Source organism: Staurois parvus, unplaced genomic scaffold, assembly GCF_062004578.1.
Source record: "Staurois parvus isolate SC_StPar_1 unplaced genomic scaffold, SC_StPar_1.0 ptg000298l, whole genome shotgun sequence".
Lineage (NCBI taxonomy): Eukaryota > Metazoa > Chordata > Amphibia > Anura > Ranidae > Staurois > Staurois parvus.
In genome coordinates this window covers 7,119,740-7,138,589 of record NW_028318094.1, presented here as the reverse complement: position 1 = coordinate 7,138,589, position 18,850 = coordinate 7,119,740, and the positions used below count along the sequence as shown (strand labels likewise).

Genomic DNA, 18,850 nt, shown 5'->3' with positions numbered 1-18,850 from the left:
ACATCACAGTAATCACCTTGTTATAATGTATTTTCAACGTGTTCAGGAATTTCCAAGATGGCGGCTCGTTAACTTTCGGTTTAGCGGCTTGACGCCATAAGCCCACCAGACGCGTTACATCACATAATGCATAGGATGGGCCACGAACTCCTGATGAAGTCACGTGACATAACGTATAGGGTTTTTTTACTGCGGTGTCCCAGCAGGAAATTTAAATGTGAGTGCACTTTGTTTTTTTAATAAATCACGTTATATTTATATACTACACTATGGCAAGCGTTTCTGTTTACATATGCAGAGGATTTGTGGGATAAATAGGAGATGGTACCATTTACAGCAGAGTGAGGAGGAAAGTGGAGTCATCTATACAGTATACCTACCTGGGTTAAAAGGGAAAGGCGGTATTTGACCTATGCAATTTGGGTCATAAAAGGAGGTGAGAATATATATGTATGTCTCTGGTGGAGAAGCACCTATAGGAATATATGTGGATATAAGCAATAAAGAACACCAGTTTGTGAACAAATGATAAAGGCACAAATCAAGCACACATTATGGACTTTTAAGCTGTATTCAATGTATTCACCGTTGTTGCATTGTCACATGGTCTGGATGCTTTAATTCATTTATGAGGTTATAGAGATATATGCGCGGCACTATTATGTGACATATCTTTTGTGTGGAAACGCACTTATGGAAACGCACTTGCATTTATAACGCACATATCAGTAGCACTGGTATACACAGGAATTTGAGGAATTATTTGTTGCGCTGAAGTTTTATTTGTACACATTCCCATAGACACACTCCTAAACCTTGTGGACAGCCTTCCCAGAAGAGTTGAAGCTGTTATAGCTGCAAAGGGTAGGCCAACTCAATATTGAACCCTACGGACTAAGACTGGGATGCCATTAAAGTTCATGTGCATGTAAAGGCAAGCGTTCCAATTCTTTTGGCAATATAGTGTATATATAATAGTGTATATATATATATATATATATACAGTGGGGATCGAAAGTTTGGGCACCCCAGCTAAAAATTTGTATTAATGTGCATAAAGAAGCCAAGGAAAGATGGAAAAATCTCCAGAAGGCATCAAATTACAGATTAGACATTCTTATAATATGTCAACAAAAGTTAGATTTTATTTCCATCATTTACACTTTCAGAATAACAGAAAACTAAAAAATGGCGTCTGCAAAAGTTTGGGCACCCTGCAGAATTTATAGCATGCACTGCCCCCTTTGCCAAGCTGAGACCTGCCAGTGTCATGGATTGTTCTCAATCATTGTCTGGGAAGACCAGGTGATGTCAATCTCAAAGGTTTTAAATGCCCAGACTCATCTGACCTTGCCCCAACAATCAGGACCATGGGTTCTTCTAAGCAGTTGTCTAGAAAACTGAAAATAGTTGACTCTCACAAAGCTGGAGAAGGCTATAAGAAGATAGCAAAGCATTTTCAGATGTCAATATCCTCTGTTCGAAATGTAATTAAGAAATGGCAGTCATCAGGAACAGTGGAAGTTAAAGCAAGATCTGGAAGACCAAGAAAAATATCAGACAGAACAGCTCGCAGGATTGTGAGAAAAACAATTCAAAACCCACGTTTGACTGCACGATCCCTCCAGAAAGATCTGGCAGACACTGGAGTTGTGGTACACTATTCCACTATAAAGAGATACTTGTACAAATATGGTCTTCATGGAAGAGTCATCAGAAGAAAACCTCTTCTACGTCCTCACCACAAAAATCATCGTTTGAACTTTGCAAATGAACATATAGACAAGCCTGATGCATTTTGGAAACAAGTTCTGTCGACCGATGAGGTTAAAATTGAACTTTTTGGCAAACAAGAATTGAAATACTCTTGGCTGGCTACAAAAAGCGTTTACAAGCTGTGATACTTGCCAAAGGGGGCAGTACAAGATATTAACTCTGCAGGGTGCCCAAACTTTTGCAGACGCCATTTTTTTGTTTTCTGTTATTTTGAAAGTGTAAATGATGGAAAAAAAATCTAACTTTTGTTGACATATTATAAGAATGTCTAATCTGTAATTTAATGCCTTTTGGAGATTTTTCCATCTTTCTTTGGCTCCTTTATGCACATTAATACAAATTTTTAGCTGGGGTGCCCAAACTTTCGATCCCCACTGTATATATATATATATATATATATATATATATATATATATATATAAATAGTGAAAGAAATAAGTATTTGATCCCCTGCTGATTTTGAATGTTTGCCCACTCACAAAGAAATGATCAGTCTAAAAATCGAATGGTAGGTGTAATGTAACACTGAGAGACAGAATAGCAACAAAAAATTCTAAAGAAATGCATGTCTAACAAACATTCAAAATCAGCAGGGGATCAAATACTTATTTCCTTCACTATATATGTATATATATATATATATATTTATATATATATACACACACACTCATCGATCACTTTATTAGGTATGCCTGTTCAGTTGCTTGATAACACAAATTGTTAATCAGCAAATCACATTGCAGCAACTCATGGTGAAGACAACTTGCTGAAGTTAAAACTGAGCATCAGAATGGGGAATAAAGGCGTTTTAAGTGACTTTGAATGTGGCATGGCTGTTGGTGCCAGACGGTGGTCTGAGTGTTTCCAAAACTGCTGATCTACTGGGATTTTCACGCACAGCCAACTCTAGGGTTTACAGAGAACGGTCCAAAAAAAGAGAAAATATCCAGTGAGTGGCAGTTGTGTGCACAAAAATGCATTGTTGATGTCAGAGGTCAGAGAAGAATGGGCAGTCTGGTTCGAGATGATAGAAAGGCAACAGTCACTCATGTCATTATGGACCAAAATCTCTGAAGAATGTTTCCAACACCTTGTTGAATTTATGCCACAAAGAATTAAGGCAGTTCTGAAGGCAAAAGGGGGTCCAACCTGGTACTAGCAAGGTGTACCTAATAAAGTGGCTTTAGATATATAAAGAGAGAGAGAGGGAGAGAGCTTAACTGGTTAATTTAAACTTTCTATCTATTTCTGATTCCTATGTTAACCTCTTCAATTCTGGACACTTTCACCCCCTTCCTGTCCAGGCCAATTTTCAGCTTTCTGCACTATCACACCTTGAATGACAATTGCGCGGCCATGCAACACTGTACCCATATGAATTTTTTAGCATTTTTTGAGACAGATAAAGCTTTATTTTGGTGGTATTTATTCACCGCTGGGATTTTTATTTTTTTTTGCTATGTAAATGAAAAAGTCAAAACATTTTGAAAAAAAGTGTTTTTCTTATAACAATTTTGCAAATAAATAGTATTTCATCATAAATCTTGTCCAAAATTTATTCCGTTATCATTTTAGTTAAAAAAAATAACCCAAATTAGTTTATGACCAAAAATTATAATTTTTAAACATTTTAATTTTTTTTTTTAATTATTATTTATGTTTTTTTTTTACACCGATTGCTTTTACACCCATAAAGGCTGTAAAAGCAATCATTTCTCCTTCTCTCTGGCTGCATTCTTGCAGCCATTGAGAACTACTGTGTGAACTGTGATTGGTTACAGCTTGTCACATGGTACAAGGCTGTTGTGAATAGCCTTGTACCATGTGACCACTGTGATCATTCACAGATTTCACACGTAGTAAGCAATGATGTCAAAAGTGACATCTTGCTTACTACTCTGCATGTGATCACTGATTGGCCAATGAGTGATCACATGATTGGGACCTCGCATAGAGGTCCCGTCCGCCGATCTGTATCCGGAGGACACAGCGGGCACCGGATCACATCACTGGCATCAGTGGGAGTAAACATTGCCACATTTGGTATTAGGGGAAGGAATAGTGCCCCATCGTTGGCATCATAGTAGGGAATAGTGACCCATTATTGGTGTCAGTGGGTGAAATGGTGCCCCATTGTTGATATCAGATGTCAGAACAGTGTCTCTTATCAGTGGGAGGAATAGTGCCCCAGGGGCCGGATTAAGGAAAGCAAAGGGTTACAGTTTGGAGACCACTGGTCTAGGGGTATTGGTTTTGTTTTGTTGTATTTTTTTTTTTGGAAACTTGGATAAGAAATAGGGGTACATGGGATGCTACACACTGAAGAAATATTGCCAACAATTTACAGATTGGTTGGTTGAGGACCCTTTAAAGTTTCTGGCTACTTCAAACTGAGCTGCACACCACTAGGAATGATGACACCATGTGTAAATTGAACACAACCTCCAAGAAGTCAAAGTTATAGACACAGCACCTGGCGGTGTTGCACTGTACCTGGCTGCTCTTGACCCAAGCTAGAGATAATGAGGGGTGCTCCAGGCTGTCTTGCATTGCACTTAAGCTGTCCCCTAGGTTCTAGACATGTGCAACATCGCACTACACTGTCTTCTCTAAGACATTTGGTATGTTGGCTGGTAGGTACTCACTCAGTCCCTTTAAATGGCTCTTTAAGACAAGAGAGCTGCTGCATGGGCCTTGCTGTGGTACAGGCTGGTTCTGGCTTGGAGAACCATGGCTGAGTGAAGTCCTAGAGCTCTCTTTTCCTCTACCCCCTCCTGCTTCTCTTTCTCTTCCTTCTGTCCTGGGGGACTCTAAGGGGAGACCTCAGATTCTGCTTGTTTAGACTGCCCGGCTTTTGAGTATTTATGTGCTGTAACCATCCCTGCCTCCCCAGGGATTGGTGGAAAATCCTTAAATTTTCAGGCTGCAGCCTTTGTCCCTCCACCCACTACATTCTAGAACTATCCAGCAAGTTCTAGAAGATGGGGAGATAACAAGACCACAGCCTACAAAGCTCTGCACAACCTCCCTAGTAAATTAACTCCTGCTTCTCTGGCTACAGAGAAGCTAAACTACATTTTCCTACTCTAGCAACCTAAGAGGGTGCTACACAGGGGCGGACTGACCATTTGGAAACTCGGGCACTGCCTGAAGTCAGTAGGGGGCCCCATGAGATGCCCCTGGTACCTTTTTCATAGGAGTTTTTGAGATTGGGCAAGGACACAGGGGCCCCATGATCCCCTATTGCCTGGAGGCCCCATGAGTTGTCAGTCCGCCCCTGGGGCTACATGTACAGTATTTGCTTTTAAATTTTTAAAAAAATATAAATTCCTTGTTTCCTATCACTTAACATGAGACAATCACTGCATGAACTACTGTTGGGGATCCTAAACTAAAATTTCACACATGCATATAAAGTTTAACAGGATTTCCTTCTTGGTGCTTAGTTTCTAGGCATATCTCATTTCTCTATGGCTTCCTTCCATATCATATCATTGTTATGTTGTTATTGCTTTTATTTTCCCCTGTATTATGTATTATGGCCTTTTATTATTTACCTAGCACGCACATTTTTTTCTTAGGTGCCCCAACCCCCAAATCTGTACAAAGGAAGATAATCTCTATCACAGAATTATGTGTGCCGATGCACAGACGAAACATCTTAGTTTTCCTTTAAGAAGCCATGGTCAGGTTCTTTTTCATTCTGCGAGGATCTCATCTGTTTGATGCAGGTTCTGTCTCTGCGCTCTTTTGCTTTTTATCACCCATGGCCAGATGTTTGCAGAGGGAACAGATGCTTACAGGAGAATGAGTAAGGCTACACTGGCAAACCGGCATTTATCATGAATAAAACACTATTAATCTTCTCCCAGTCAGAACGACGGAGGGGTGCAGAAAGAGAATGTGTTTCAGAACACTGTACCATTTTCTCTACACCCTAGAGCGCACGCACAATGCACTCGGCATGCTCCATACCTGCAAGGATTAGGTGGAAATTACTAGCCAAGGACACTCAGGCAGATTCTAACTGGCACAGTAAGAAGCCACACAAGGCTATTATGGCGCTTATCCTCTAGCGAAATATGCTTTACTTTCTAGAATGACTGTCACACAGACCTCCAAGCACTTGAAACAATCACAATTTAGGGGAAAAAGCCACACTTACCAATGTGACCAGCAAGACTAATGAGACAGCACAGAAAGGAGCAGTGTCCACTTACATAGCTCATGTGGCTACAACAAATAGAACAATCATTTTTTGACGTACATAGCTACATAGTTAGGTTGAAAAAATGCATAAGTCCATCTAGTTTAACCAATAAAAAATAAAAAAAAAAGAAAGAAAACCTCAGTATACACAATCACATACCCACAGTTGATCCAGAGGAAGGCAAAAAAAACCCCCAATAAAGCATGGTCCAATTTGCTTCAGCAAGGGGAAAAATTCCTTTCTGATCCCCCAGGAGGCAGTCAGATATTCCATGGATCAACTACCCCTGGCCCCTGGTGTTATTATCTATAAATGTTAGTATTTGGTTATATTTTGTACATTTAGGAATGAGTCCAGCTCTGTTTGAAAACAATCTAGAGGGAGGTCATTAAGGCGCAAGCTAGAATTGAATCTTATCCTCTGTGATATAATGATTTTATAGGAACAATACCATTTTGGATTTACTCAGGATGAAAATAACCCTTTTGACTTTATATAACAATCCTTTGGCCCAAGTCTGCATGAAAGGTTATACCTCGGTGCCCCTCCCAATTGCTTCAGGCACACAACAAGGTTTCCTGCTCTCTCTACTCCTGTTCATCATCGTGATTAAACTTTAGCTATAGCCATTCGGTCTCATCCTGATGTGCTGGGGGTGGAGAGCGGGGGTATCCAACATAAATGTGCACTTTTCGCGGATGATTTGCTTCTCTTTCTCACTTTTCCCCATACCTGCTTGCCATCACTTATGGGTTTGCTCACTCACTTCCGACATATTACTGGGGTAGAAGTGAACTAGGCGAAAACGGAGGCGCTTAATATAAATCTGGATGAGGATGTCCTGTTAGGTTTGAATGAACAGTTTATATTTTCTTGGCAATCGCATGCTCTACCTAACCTTGGGATTAAATTAACTCCCTCCATAGCATCTTTATATAAAATCAATTACTCATCTTTGATGCCCAAATTTTTATGGGAAATGGATATATGGTCATCTTTGAGCCATCTTTCCTGAATGGGTAAAGTCAAGGCCCTTAAAATGTTTTTTTTACCCAGAATTTTATATTATTTTTGCATACTGCCTGTGGCAATTCCATTTGCTGACCTGCAGCGAGTTCAAAATCAGCTTATATGTTTCATGTGGCACCCTCGGGGTCCTAGACTCTACACTTTACTGCACTGCAGGGGTCGGTGGTTTGGGAGTTCCAGATTTTCGGACGTACTATTACACAGCCCAGATCACACAATTATCTCTAATATATTCTATGGTTTACAGACCTGATTGGATGACTATGGAAGCACAGGCCTGTGCTCCCCAGCCTATCGACCTCTTCTTGTTGCTATACCCTAGACACCGATGGTCAATTCTTTGCCCTACGCTCTCCCACTTGTTACATTTTTGGGACTTATGTAAATCAGTGTCTGTTCGGTTCCCTCACAACTCATTGGGGACTATTTTAAAAAATCCAATGTTCCCACCTGGTCTCCAACCTCAGGAGTTCCAATGATGGCTTAATAAAGGTTTTTATCACATCGAGCACTTTTTGGATCACAAATAACTACATTCTGCATCATACTTTACCCAACAACTCGAGATGCCAGTCTCTGAGACTTGCCGCCTACAACATATTTTACACTTTCTTCAATCTGTGCATTGTCTCACTCTGGATATAACGACGAATACTACCTATGAATAAAGATGTTATCATGGAGAACACCAGAAGGGTGGTGTATAGGATTTGTACAAATTATTTGTTAACACACTGGGTAAATTGCCTTATATGCGGGCATGAGAAAACGACTTGGGAATGGAAATTCCAGAGGACTGAAGGGATTGGTCTGTGCGGACATCTAAGGGTATCATGAACGTCTCCTTAGTAGAAGCTGCTTACAAGGTGGCCTCTCTCTGGTACCTAGTGCCTGAATGTCTACATAGGATGTACCCAGACTCTTCAGCCCTGTGCTTTAGGGGTTGTGGCCAAGTGGGCACAATGTTCCACACATGGTAGTCATGTGGCAAAGTCAGACAATATTGGATTAGAGTCCACTCGCTCATATACTCTGTAACTATGGTGAACGTCATCAAAGACCCCAAAACAGCTCTACTTAATAAACCATTCGACAGGATACCTCAACGTATGCAGATTAATTCATGTTATGTTCCTGGTGGCTAAAATAGCAATTGCTACCGCTTGGAAGAAGCCGGTGGTGGAGCTGGCGGTGATGAAGCGCAAGCTTACCTGGATAATGATGAATGAGAAGTTAGTACACTTTGCGACACTATTACATGGGTTGAGAGGGTCTGGAATCCTTGGATACAATATCTGTAAACTCCTGCATGAGGAGTGTTCATGCAATGACCTGAGGGGTGGACAACCTGTCTCTTGACTTTACCTTTTTTCTTCCATTTCTTTTCTTTTCTTTCTCCCTTCAATTTATTTCTTATTCCTCTCTCCCCATTTTCTCTTTTGAAGCTTTGCATTTATCAAAAGCCCAGTTTGCAGTGTATATTTACTCAGTTTTTCAGGACTGTTTTGAATTGCGGGTCTTCCTTGCCCCTTGGTTCAGTTCAGCTTTTATAAGCCCATTTGACACCGATTGTATGCTGGGGGGGGGGGGGGATATGCTTCACTCTGAGAAGGACTAGCTAAGCTGTCCATGCCCATGCCCCTTGTAAAGTGGCTCTTTCATGTCATGGCAGCTCTCGCAAGTGATTGCGAGAGCTGTTAATACATTTTCTTAGTTCCCTATGATTGCATCCTAGTTGGTCTTGAGGATAAATATTGTCTTTATTTCTATGTATCCACATTATACCACCTGTGAAGCAATACCTTCCTTCTGTTTATGGTTGGATACCTCAAACTGGGCAACTAGCAGGCTTAAGGCCTTTATGTTGTTCTGTATTTTCTATATGGTATATACATTTTCAATAAACATTATTGGAAAGATAATATGATTTCCATAACAACCTGCAACAGAATTGATTTACTAAAAGTTTGTGATAGTTTGCAAAGGTTCTCCAGCCTTTTTCATGTTCATTTTCTGCCATGTATAGAGCATGTACATTGCTGTCAAACACAGACTTTTACATTTGAATGCAACCCAGCTCAAGCGCATGCACTTGACAAAAGGCTGCATTTGACTTGCTTAGATTGTAATTCAGGGAATACTGCGTTCAGAGAAGCACATGTTGAGAATGGAATCTGCTGACCTGCACTTTATGTGTGTTTCAACAGCAAGAAAAACGCAGGTAAGCACCGCCTGTATACACAATCCAATTTCAAATAAAATATTAAATTCCACAATACACTGCTACAATATCTTCTAAAGTAGATTGTTCCTATGAAAAAGATGGGGTTGTCATTCAGACTTCCTTCTGACAATGCTAGATGACTGGCTATCTGGTTATGTCTCTTGAATAGTTTCTCACTCACAGACTCAAAATGGAGGCAGCCAGTGGCATCAGAACACATAATCCACATAGATATGACTCACAGACTACTGAAGGCAAAGAATTAACTTGCCTTCTGCTCTGTTTGAAACTGAAATTCGACCCGGAAAACCAGTCTACAGCTTAAGGCCCCATGTACACTGTTGCTCTTATACGTGAGTTTAGGAGCTTTTGGTGTTTTTTTGCGAAAGCCCCTGAACTCAGCTCAATGAAAGCCTATGTGTCCATGCACACATAGCCTTTTAACAGAATTTAGGAGCATCAGAATTTAGGGGCAGTTAAACGTCCCTCTATTGCACTCAAAAGAATCGTGTTCAGGAAAGGAACATTTTGACCAAAAAATGCCAAACGTGGGAAAAAACGTGTGCAAACATGCCTATGCGCTAGCCACGTTTAGCGCTTGGGTGTTTATTCATTTTAATGTCAAGTACAGTGGCCAATGAAATGAATTAACACCCAAGCCCTAAACGTGGATAAATGCAGTATCGTGTTTACACGTGTTTTTGCCACATTTAGCATTTTTCTGCTGCTAGTAGAGTTAACATCTACGGCAGTTCCAGTGTTCATGTAGCCTAAGAAAGGCAGAAGACCTTATCTGCCAAATTACCTTTTAATTGCCTAACTTAAACATAACCAGGTACATAATGGGGGAAATTTACTAAAACTGGAACGTGCAAAATCTGGTCTGCATATAAACCAATCAGCTTCTAGGTTTTATTGTCAAAGCCTAATTGAAGAAGCTGAAGTTAGAAGCTGATTGGCTACCATACCCAGCTGCACCAGATTCTGAGTTTTAATAAATGCCCCCCAATATATTGGTGCAAGGATCACAACTGAGGACACAGAGACTGGTGAATGGAAAGAAAGACATAGCTGGTTGGAACATTCTGAGCAGCATAATAATGATAAAGTTTATTGCGATTTTTTAAAAATTAGGATGAAACCACTTACGGAAAATTCAGTGAAAATGAAATGTTATGCAGAAAATAAAACAAGTGAAGTTCAGATATTAAAAAAACAGTATTTCTTAAAAAAAAAACTAAAAAAAAAGTATTTTAAATGCATCTGGTATAAATATCAGAAACTGAGTCAATGGACAGCATCTTGCAATCTCTTGCACAGCATCACTCAGACAGAGAAAAGACGTACAAGATTTAGGGCCAATTAGATGTCCAACATTCACACGTGCTGACAAGAGAGATGACCTCACCTTTCTATTTCTTCATTGTACAATCAGAAGAAGAGGGAGGTAATATAAATGTGTTCTTTGACTTCAACAGAGAAAAGTCAAGTCCCCTGGCTGGTTGTGCTGCAAAAAAGAACATATTTGCTTGCACACGATTGGATGATGGAAAGTAGTAGAGCTTTACTACTTTCATAAAGCTCTTGGGAAAATTAGTGGGCATCACAGTGGCTAAGTGGTTGGCACTTTTGCCTGGCAGTACTAGGGTTGTTGGTTTTAATCCCAACCAAGACACGACCTGCCTGGATTTTGCATGTTCTCCCTGTGTCTGTGTGGGTTTCCTCCGGATACTCTGGTTTCCTCCCAGACTCCAAAGGCATGCTGGTAGGTTAATTGTCTCCTGCCTAAATTGGCCCTAGTACTGTATATGTATGTATAAATGGGAATTAGGGATCTTAGATTGTAAGCTACTTGAGGGTTAAGGATTTATGTGAACGCGCACTATATGTAAAGCGCTGCATAAATTGACGGCGCTATATACTGTAAGTACCTGAAATAAATAAATAGTGCAACATAACTTGCAGAGTGCACAGTCTATTTGCCTTTAGTAAATCCACCCCATAGAGTCCAATATGTGTACTGTTAACCCGAGATCTACTGTACCTTGCAATTAGTTCCCCTGGGTTTTCACTATGCTTCAAGATCAGACTTCAGTGCTCCTATGTGTGTGGGTGAGGTTCACTGAGCTTGGAAAGGGTGCAGTACTAGAACATAGCTCCCAACTGTCCCTGATTTCGAGGGACTGTCCCTCTTTGGGAAAAAGTCCCTCTTTCCTCTTTTTTGTCCCTCATTTTGATCTGATATATATACCTGCATTAAAATTGCACTATTTATCTATAAAAAAGTCACAGTAAAAAAGTATTTGTGGGTTTAACCAATCATTTTATTGTGTATTAATTCTCCTTGTAAGGCGTGGCAGGGGGTGTGACCTATGCCTACATACTTTTGCTAATAGATGTCCCTCTTTCCCATCTCAAAAGGTTGAGAGGTGTGCTAGAACCAGGGCACACAGTGGCCTTCATTGTAGAACGCTCATATTTCAGGGGTCATTCACAAGGAGTTGATCCTGACAGCTATAGATATTTAGTGAGCAGAACAGTCACATACGAGAGTGAAAACTAGCAGAAAAGCTGTGCCACTAAGTCAGTTTCAATACAAAACTGTCATGTTTAACCGGAGTTTTGGATAAGTTTCGTTCATTAGTAACCGAAAGCCGCTTTTCAGCTGGAAGGACGATTCAGCCAGGCTTTTTAGAGCTTCTCAGCTACAGAAATGCAAAGTTGTCTCAGATAACAATCCATATGTTATTTCACTAGAGACTGACGGATGAGTGCAGTGAGCAAGGACAGAAGCTCGGAGAACACGATACAAATACTTGCAGCTTTATTTGCACAAATCCATCCACAGATGGAAGCGGATGTACTGCATTGCGGTTTGCATCCCCATCTATGCTTTTTACACAGTTTGAGATGTCCTTCAGTGTTCAGATTTTGAACAACCTGTTGTGTTTTCATTAGTAGGTGTATGACTGTCAGTCTTCAGTCATGTTTTGTTGACAGCTTCTACTCTACCGAGAAATATACAGTATATATATAAAAAACTTTACATTAAATATATAGTAAAAAGTAAAGGTAAGCCACAGACAACAATAATTCATGTACCTACAATACATATTTAAAAATTCAACAGACGATTCAGTCATGAGTCAATGCCCAAAGACTGAATAATTTACCAGTTTCTTAAAGCAAACCTGTGCTTTGCCTATGCAGGACAAAGCAACAGGTTTGGTTTGATGACCTCCGCAGCAGAAGTGCATACTTCCCTTTCCCCTGCCACTCTGTAAAGCCATTGGGATCAAATTAAAAAAAAAACAGCCGTGTGTGACCCGGCACCCACTTCTCATCTCTCGTTCATATGTGCCTCTGAGCAGGGGGGCATTAAAGAAAACCTGTTGATTTGCTTCACATTCTCTTGGACCTCCAGCAGCAAAACCTCCCCAACATTGTATAACAAAGGAAGAATAGCTATCTTCAGATGGAAGCTAAAATACAAAAGGCTGGAGCAGATGAGCCTACCCTGCTGAATGGCTCAGTATACATGCAGGCAGTAGGGGTTGCAGTGCTGCTAGTGCTAGTGTTAGAATACAGCCACCAAATACAGCCAGCCGTTCACCTTGATTGATTTTCCAGGCGAGAGGGGATTCAAATAGTAATTAGAAGAAGCACCCTGAGCATATGTTTGTAGAACACTACTCTATAACCAATCTTAGCCAATCAAGCACCCATCTGTACACTGAAGAAGTTTACGTCTGTAGGAAAAGATAAGACAGACAGAGAGATAGATAGATAGATAGACAGACAGACAGACAGACAGACAGACAGATAGATAGATAGATAGATAGATAGATAGATAGATCTATCTCTCCACTCTTCCATATCTAGCACCCAACTTAACACAGCCTACTTTTAGCAGAAAAGATGGATAGACCAGTGTTTCTCAACCTTTTTTCAGTCAAGGCACCCTTTAAAATTATGGACAATCTTAAGGTACCCTTTAAAATGCTGCACAAGGAACCCCATTCTAAAATGTAAAAAACTATTCTAATAGTTTTACATAATAAAGCAACATCCACACACATAGTACACCCAATGTTAGAGATGATTATTTATTTATTTCAGATACTTATATAGTGCTGTTAATTTAGCGCTTTACATATATATTTTACATTCACATCAGTCCCTAACCCTCAAGGAGCGTACAATCTAAAGTCCCTAAATTACATTCATACATACACGTACTAGGGCCAATTTAGACCGGAGCCAATTACCCTACCAGCAGGTGATGTATTCTTCCAAAGTAAATATACCTTTGCACACTGGTACTGACTAGAATTCCAATGTTTCTTTCTCAGTTTCTCTCCCTCACTCTGCTTATGTGACCCCAGTGCTACTGAAAGGGGCAAAAAAGGATTCTGTGCAGGCACCCGACATCCTCCTTATCAACTGATGACATCTTTGGGTGTTAGGATGCCGGCAGCTAGAAGGTCATAAGAGTGCACAATGAAAACCTGTAGTTTTGTGTACTAAAAGGCAGACTTCATCCCCCTGCTGGCTTGTATACAATTTTTGGTCAATTTTTAGGCATATTGCCAAGGCACCCCTGAACAAGCCTGCAGACACCTTGATTAAAAAAGACTGGGATAGTTTAAGATAGATAGATAGATAGATAGATAGATAGATAGATAGATAGATAGATTTATCCATCCATCTATGTAGTCTTTCATATCTTTCCATATCCAGCACCCATCTGAACATAGCCTTCTTCTGTAGGAAAAGAAAAACTAGATAGATAGATAGATAGATAGATAGATAGATAGACTACTGTAGTTATATAGATTGAATACTGCATATCTACATAATCATACATACCAACAAAATACATAAATCAGATCCAACAGCCTCTTTCCCTAAGTACAACTCATTTCCCATGATGAAAACCAGCATTTAGCAGTCTGCAGACATCACCTCCACAGTAATAGGGGGTACAAAAATGAAAAGTCAAAGACTGAGCAATTGCTAGATTGTATTTTATGACACAAAAAGTATTCTAGGAATGATCAATGAATTCCCAAGGACACTAACTTCTGTGTGAATGCTTGATGAGAAGGATATTCCAAAAACACGGGGGCTCTAAATCTTTGCGCTGTGCCTTCACCATAAAGGGTGCATGAGATGTGGTTTCTCTATCAGGTCCACCCGCCTACCCTGGCCTCTACGGGGCAATCAAACAGGGTATTCAATTACACATGCCGTTACATGTGATTGATTTTTGGAGCTGTTATTGAGAGGAGGCTTATGGCAAACATACAATCAATGAATCCTTCATTACCTGTGATAATATGCAGCGGCTTCGCTCTTCTATGGAGCTGGATGCACTTTCAAGACAGTGTATGCTGAAAGGATGAAATGTAATGTTATATGAAAAAACTGGAGGAATCAGACTAATAGAGATTACACTGATCTTCTAACTTTCTGAGATGGGAAATAGACACACATGTAAGGCTATGTTCACACTAGCGTTGTGTGCAGGCGGCAGAGAGGCATTTGGGAAGCGTTTTTACCATTTCCCAAATGCCTCTGACAATTCTGCACATTGCAGCACATGGTGCTGTTCTAACGGGATATTTAGCATCGCGGATGCCTCTGGTCGAGTCAGGAGGCGTTGAAGCCTCCTATTCTAGGCTATGGTGCCGCTCCGCAAACGCCCGGCCGGTTGCGACGCAGTTGCGGAGCGGTAACACCATTCAAACTTCATTATAGGCATTTGTGGGGAGTTTTTAACGCTCGGCAAACGCCTAGCAACCGCCACTAAACCGCGCATGCGGCGTTTGCGGAGCGTTAAAAAGCACTCCGCGAACGCCGGACCAACGCTTGCCAAACGCTATAGGGGCGTTTGGCAAGCGTTGGTAAAACAGCCAAGTGTGAACGAGCCCTTAGTGACAAACATTTTTGTAAGGAAAGGACATGCTCTCCTGACACACCCCAATCATAATTCCAATATTCTAAAATAAGCAAAGCTACGTAAATCATAAATACCCTTATGCACAAGATACATTTTCAGAAATTTACAAGCATCTACAACATGCAAAAGGGTACATTTACTAAAACTGGTGTACTGAAAATCTGATGCAACTGTGCATTGTAGCCAATCAGCTTCTAATTTCAGGTTGTTCAGTTAAACTTTGGCAAAAAAACCTGGAAGCTGATTGGTTTGTATGCAGAAGTGCAGCAGATTTTGCACTTTCCATTTTAGTAAATAGCCTGCAATGTTGGGGAGATCTTCCTCCCAGGGGACTAAAAGTGCTTATCATATTGGTGTTGGAACAGTTGTGGTTAGGCAACTATCTTGGCCAGGTTCAGTAGGATATCATAGTAGGGTCAGTTTTTAGAAAGGAGACATTAAATCTACCAGTATGTCTATGAGGTAACCGGAGTGCCCAGAGGAAACCCACTTAACCATAAACTCCATGCAGATAGTGTCCTGCCTGGAATTCAAACTGATGACCCCCCTGCAGAAGTATTAACCACTGAGCCACTATGCTGAAATATTAGTTTTCGACAGAAAATTCCTGAGAAGTACCTTTCAGGAATAAATGCAATATAAGTGATGTAGCGCTCACACAATAAAATAAATCAGTGATCCAAAATGGCTGCCGCAGCACTTCCGGGAACGTCACGTGCCCTGGACGCGTTTCGTCTCTTCTGGACTTTGTCAACAAGGATGTTGACAAAGTCCAGAAGAGACGAAACGCGTCCAGGGCACGTGACGTTCCCGGAAGTGCTGCGGCAGCCATTTTGGATTCTGGAATCCCTGTGTGTTGGAGGTATGGAGAGTAACGGTGCACTTCAGGTGGCCCCCAGAGCTACAAAGTGATAGTGCTGGATAGGAGTAGCAAGGGGGAATTACCTGGTGATCGGGAGACCCTCTACACACGGAAAGGGGATCGCATACTGGGCATGAGGAGTTGGATGCTGTCTTGCTGATTTTATCGTTTTTATATGTAAGTGGCTACAATAAATTTTATATATGATTATAATTCACATACTGATTCCTGGTCTGTTTGTGAGGTCCTGAGGAACAAGAGGATACCAATCTAAGGACACTCTGTACATATGTGGTTGATTACAAACTGGAATTTGTTTGTTTTAGGGTAATTATGCACTTTATATATAGTTTGCAGTGATATTTAAAATTTAAATTTTTTTTTTTTTTCTCTCACATGAGTGCTGTGACACTGGAGTGTTTTTTTTGCATGATACACGTGTGGCACTTTAGTTCTGGGATTTAAAAGGTAATATACTATGTTGAGATTTTGTTTTTTGAGGTATTTGAAGAGCACCTGTGATTGATTTGCATCTTCTTCAGTGGAGTAGGAAGCGTCTTCCTATCAAGAAATTGATCTTTGTTTGGACACATTATTTGGACACTTTGCATATTGGGACTTTATTTATTTTTGTTCTTTTATATATATTTGATATTTTTTATTTTTTGGGTAATCTCTTTGGGTTTTGATCTTTTCACTATAATTGTGGGTTTTTGGGTTTAAGTCAATGAATATATATTTTATTAGTACTTCAGGGGAAGGATATTGATATGACTTTAAGGGATTTTTGAGGATTTTATATATATATGTGTGCTGATTTATACTTATTCAAATGATATCAATAGCATAATATGGAACAGTCCAATAACCGGTGCTGTATTCCTTCTGCTCATGCAAGATGAGGACTGTGGGTGAAACAACACACCCTGAATGTGATCCCAAAAATGGCTACAATGGCCTCTCACCTCCACCTTGCGACCCTGCAGGGCCACAAAGCATATATGGATCACCTCTGGATCCCCTCAGTAGACAGCACTCCTTAAGTCCTGATAGCTTAAGCGACTTCCCTGTAGTCAATATCCACCACTGAGAGATCTCCCTCTGGACCGGTTGGTATACAGATCAAATGGATGTTTTCAGATAGATAGATAATAGATAGTATAGCTGACATCAAGGCATTCTCCCCGTGTGCTGGGTGTAGAGCATAAGAAAAAGGTGTTCCAAGATGGTGTCACGCCGGAAGTACGTCACCACACTATGCTGTCAACGAGTTGCGTCATGTGACCTCGTGACTTCATCAGGATACTTTCAAGAATACCTTCCAGCAAATTCAGTGGGAGTACTTCATAACTCTGACCTGGGCTCACAGGAGAATGTTGATGAAAACAGTGTTCACATCACTACCTCAGCATACTGACACTGCCACCATAGGAGGAAGAGGGCACTTGATAGTTCCATGGCTGCAACAGGGTAAGCGGGATGGGGGGGTTACGTTTAGAGGTCTCTTGCACACTGCTGCTACAAGCATTTTTTACTCATCTAAATGCAGCCCACTGTTTTCAGTGTGTCTATACACAAAGGAACGTAAACATGCACTGCATATTGATCAGTAAAATAAAAATTCCACGTTTCTGGTTAGTATTTTTGCATGTATACTCGCAAATACTCATGTGTAAAAATATGGACAAATATGCACAGATATGCACAAATGCCATGCTTCCTGCTTGTGTATGCATACTTCCAAATAAGAGTAAGTGATATACAGTCTATCCTGACATTTTTTCTGCCAGGAAAGTCTGATGCCCATACAAGATTAATATATACTCATTGAGAAGGAGATGGTACCAGTCAGCAAAAATGACAAGAAAGCATAATAGATCTTCCACATCTCAACAACCAGACATGTCACTGTGTGCTACCTCTGTAAGTTTTGGAGTCTTTAAATTAAAACTTGGTAATCTCACTCCTGGCCTGCTCAATGTTCTCCATGCTGGAGAGAAAGTTGGATCTGAGGACCTGCAGTGCAAGGATCTCCCTTCATCTGCCTATTTAATTCTGTGGATCTGTGCTTCTTCCACCTCTACTACTACTTCTTAAATATACCTCCACCAGTCATCAGATCACCAGTAATTGAGAGGACAGCTCTGACATATGGAAGCAAAGCCCTGTCAATAGTAACATAGTCATATCCCTATGCACAGTGCAGGAAAAGACACAGTAAATCAGTAATGGGCAATAGATCAGTTGCAGAGAGCTTACAGACAATATCAATGACTAGACTTTTGTCCCCACTTGCTATTTTTGGGGGGTCCTTCCACAATACAGGTCCTTATCAATGGGCAGCTACTGTTTTAGTCTTGGCTTGTGATAATGGATGTTCCTAGGCAGTGGCATATTTACCACAAGGCAAACAAGGCATTTGCCTAGGGCGGCATTTTTTTAGGGAAGCAGCACTGCCCCCGGGAAGAAGAGACATTTGCAGCATGGGAACCAGGTGGGATCAGATAGAGGCTGCGGGCTGCTTGACGGTGCATGCAGAGCCCAACTGTCGTTCCCGGGGATGTCCAGAGCTGTGAAGGTGAGTGTCTCACTCTCTGTTGCCGTGGGGGGTGGGTGTTAGTGAAAGGCCTTCTTGGGTGGGGGGGATAGGGCAGGGGTGTTGTTGGTCACTGTCAGGCTCTCTCCATGGGGGGGGGGGTCTGGTGTTGGTCAGTGTGAGGCTCTCTTTCTGCTGGGGGTTGGGGGGGGCTCCTATTTTTTTGCTGCCTACGGCAGCACAAAACCTAA

The 18,850-nt window shown here is 40.9% G+C and overlaps 1 protein-coding gene across 6 annotated transcripts in view; it reads right to left on the bottom strand.

Moving 5' to 3' along the window:
• The window catches only part of SGCD (sarcoglycan delta), a 1,017,926-nt gene that overhangs the window by 673,274 nt on the left and 325,802 nt on the right, over positions 1–18,850 (bottom strand). For 4 of the 6 annotated variants that reach the window (XM_089682837.1, XM_089682835.1, XM_089682836.1 and 1 more), the window contains one exon: positions 14,569–14,632. The exons of the other annotated variants lie outside the window; for them this stretch is intronic. The gene's annotated coding sequence lies outside the window, so the exon portion shown is untranslated. The remainder of the gene's footprint in view (positions 1–14,568; positions 14,633–18,850) is intronic. 6 annotated transcript variants of the gene reach the window in all.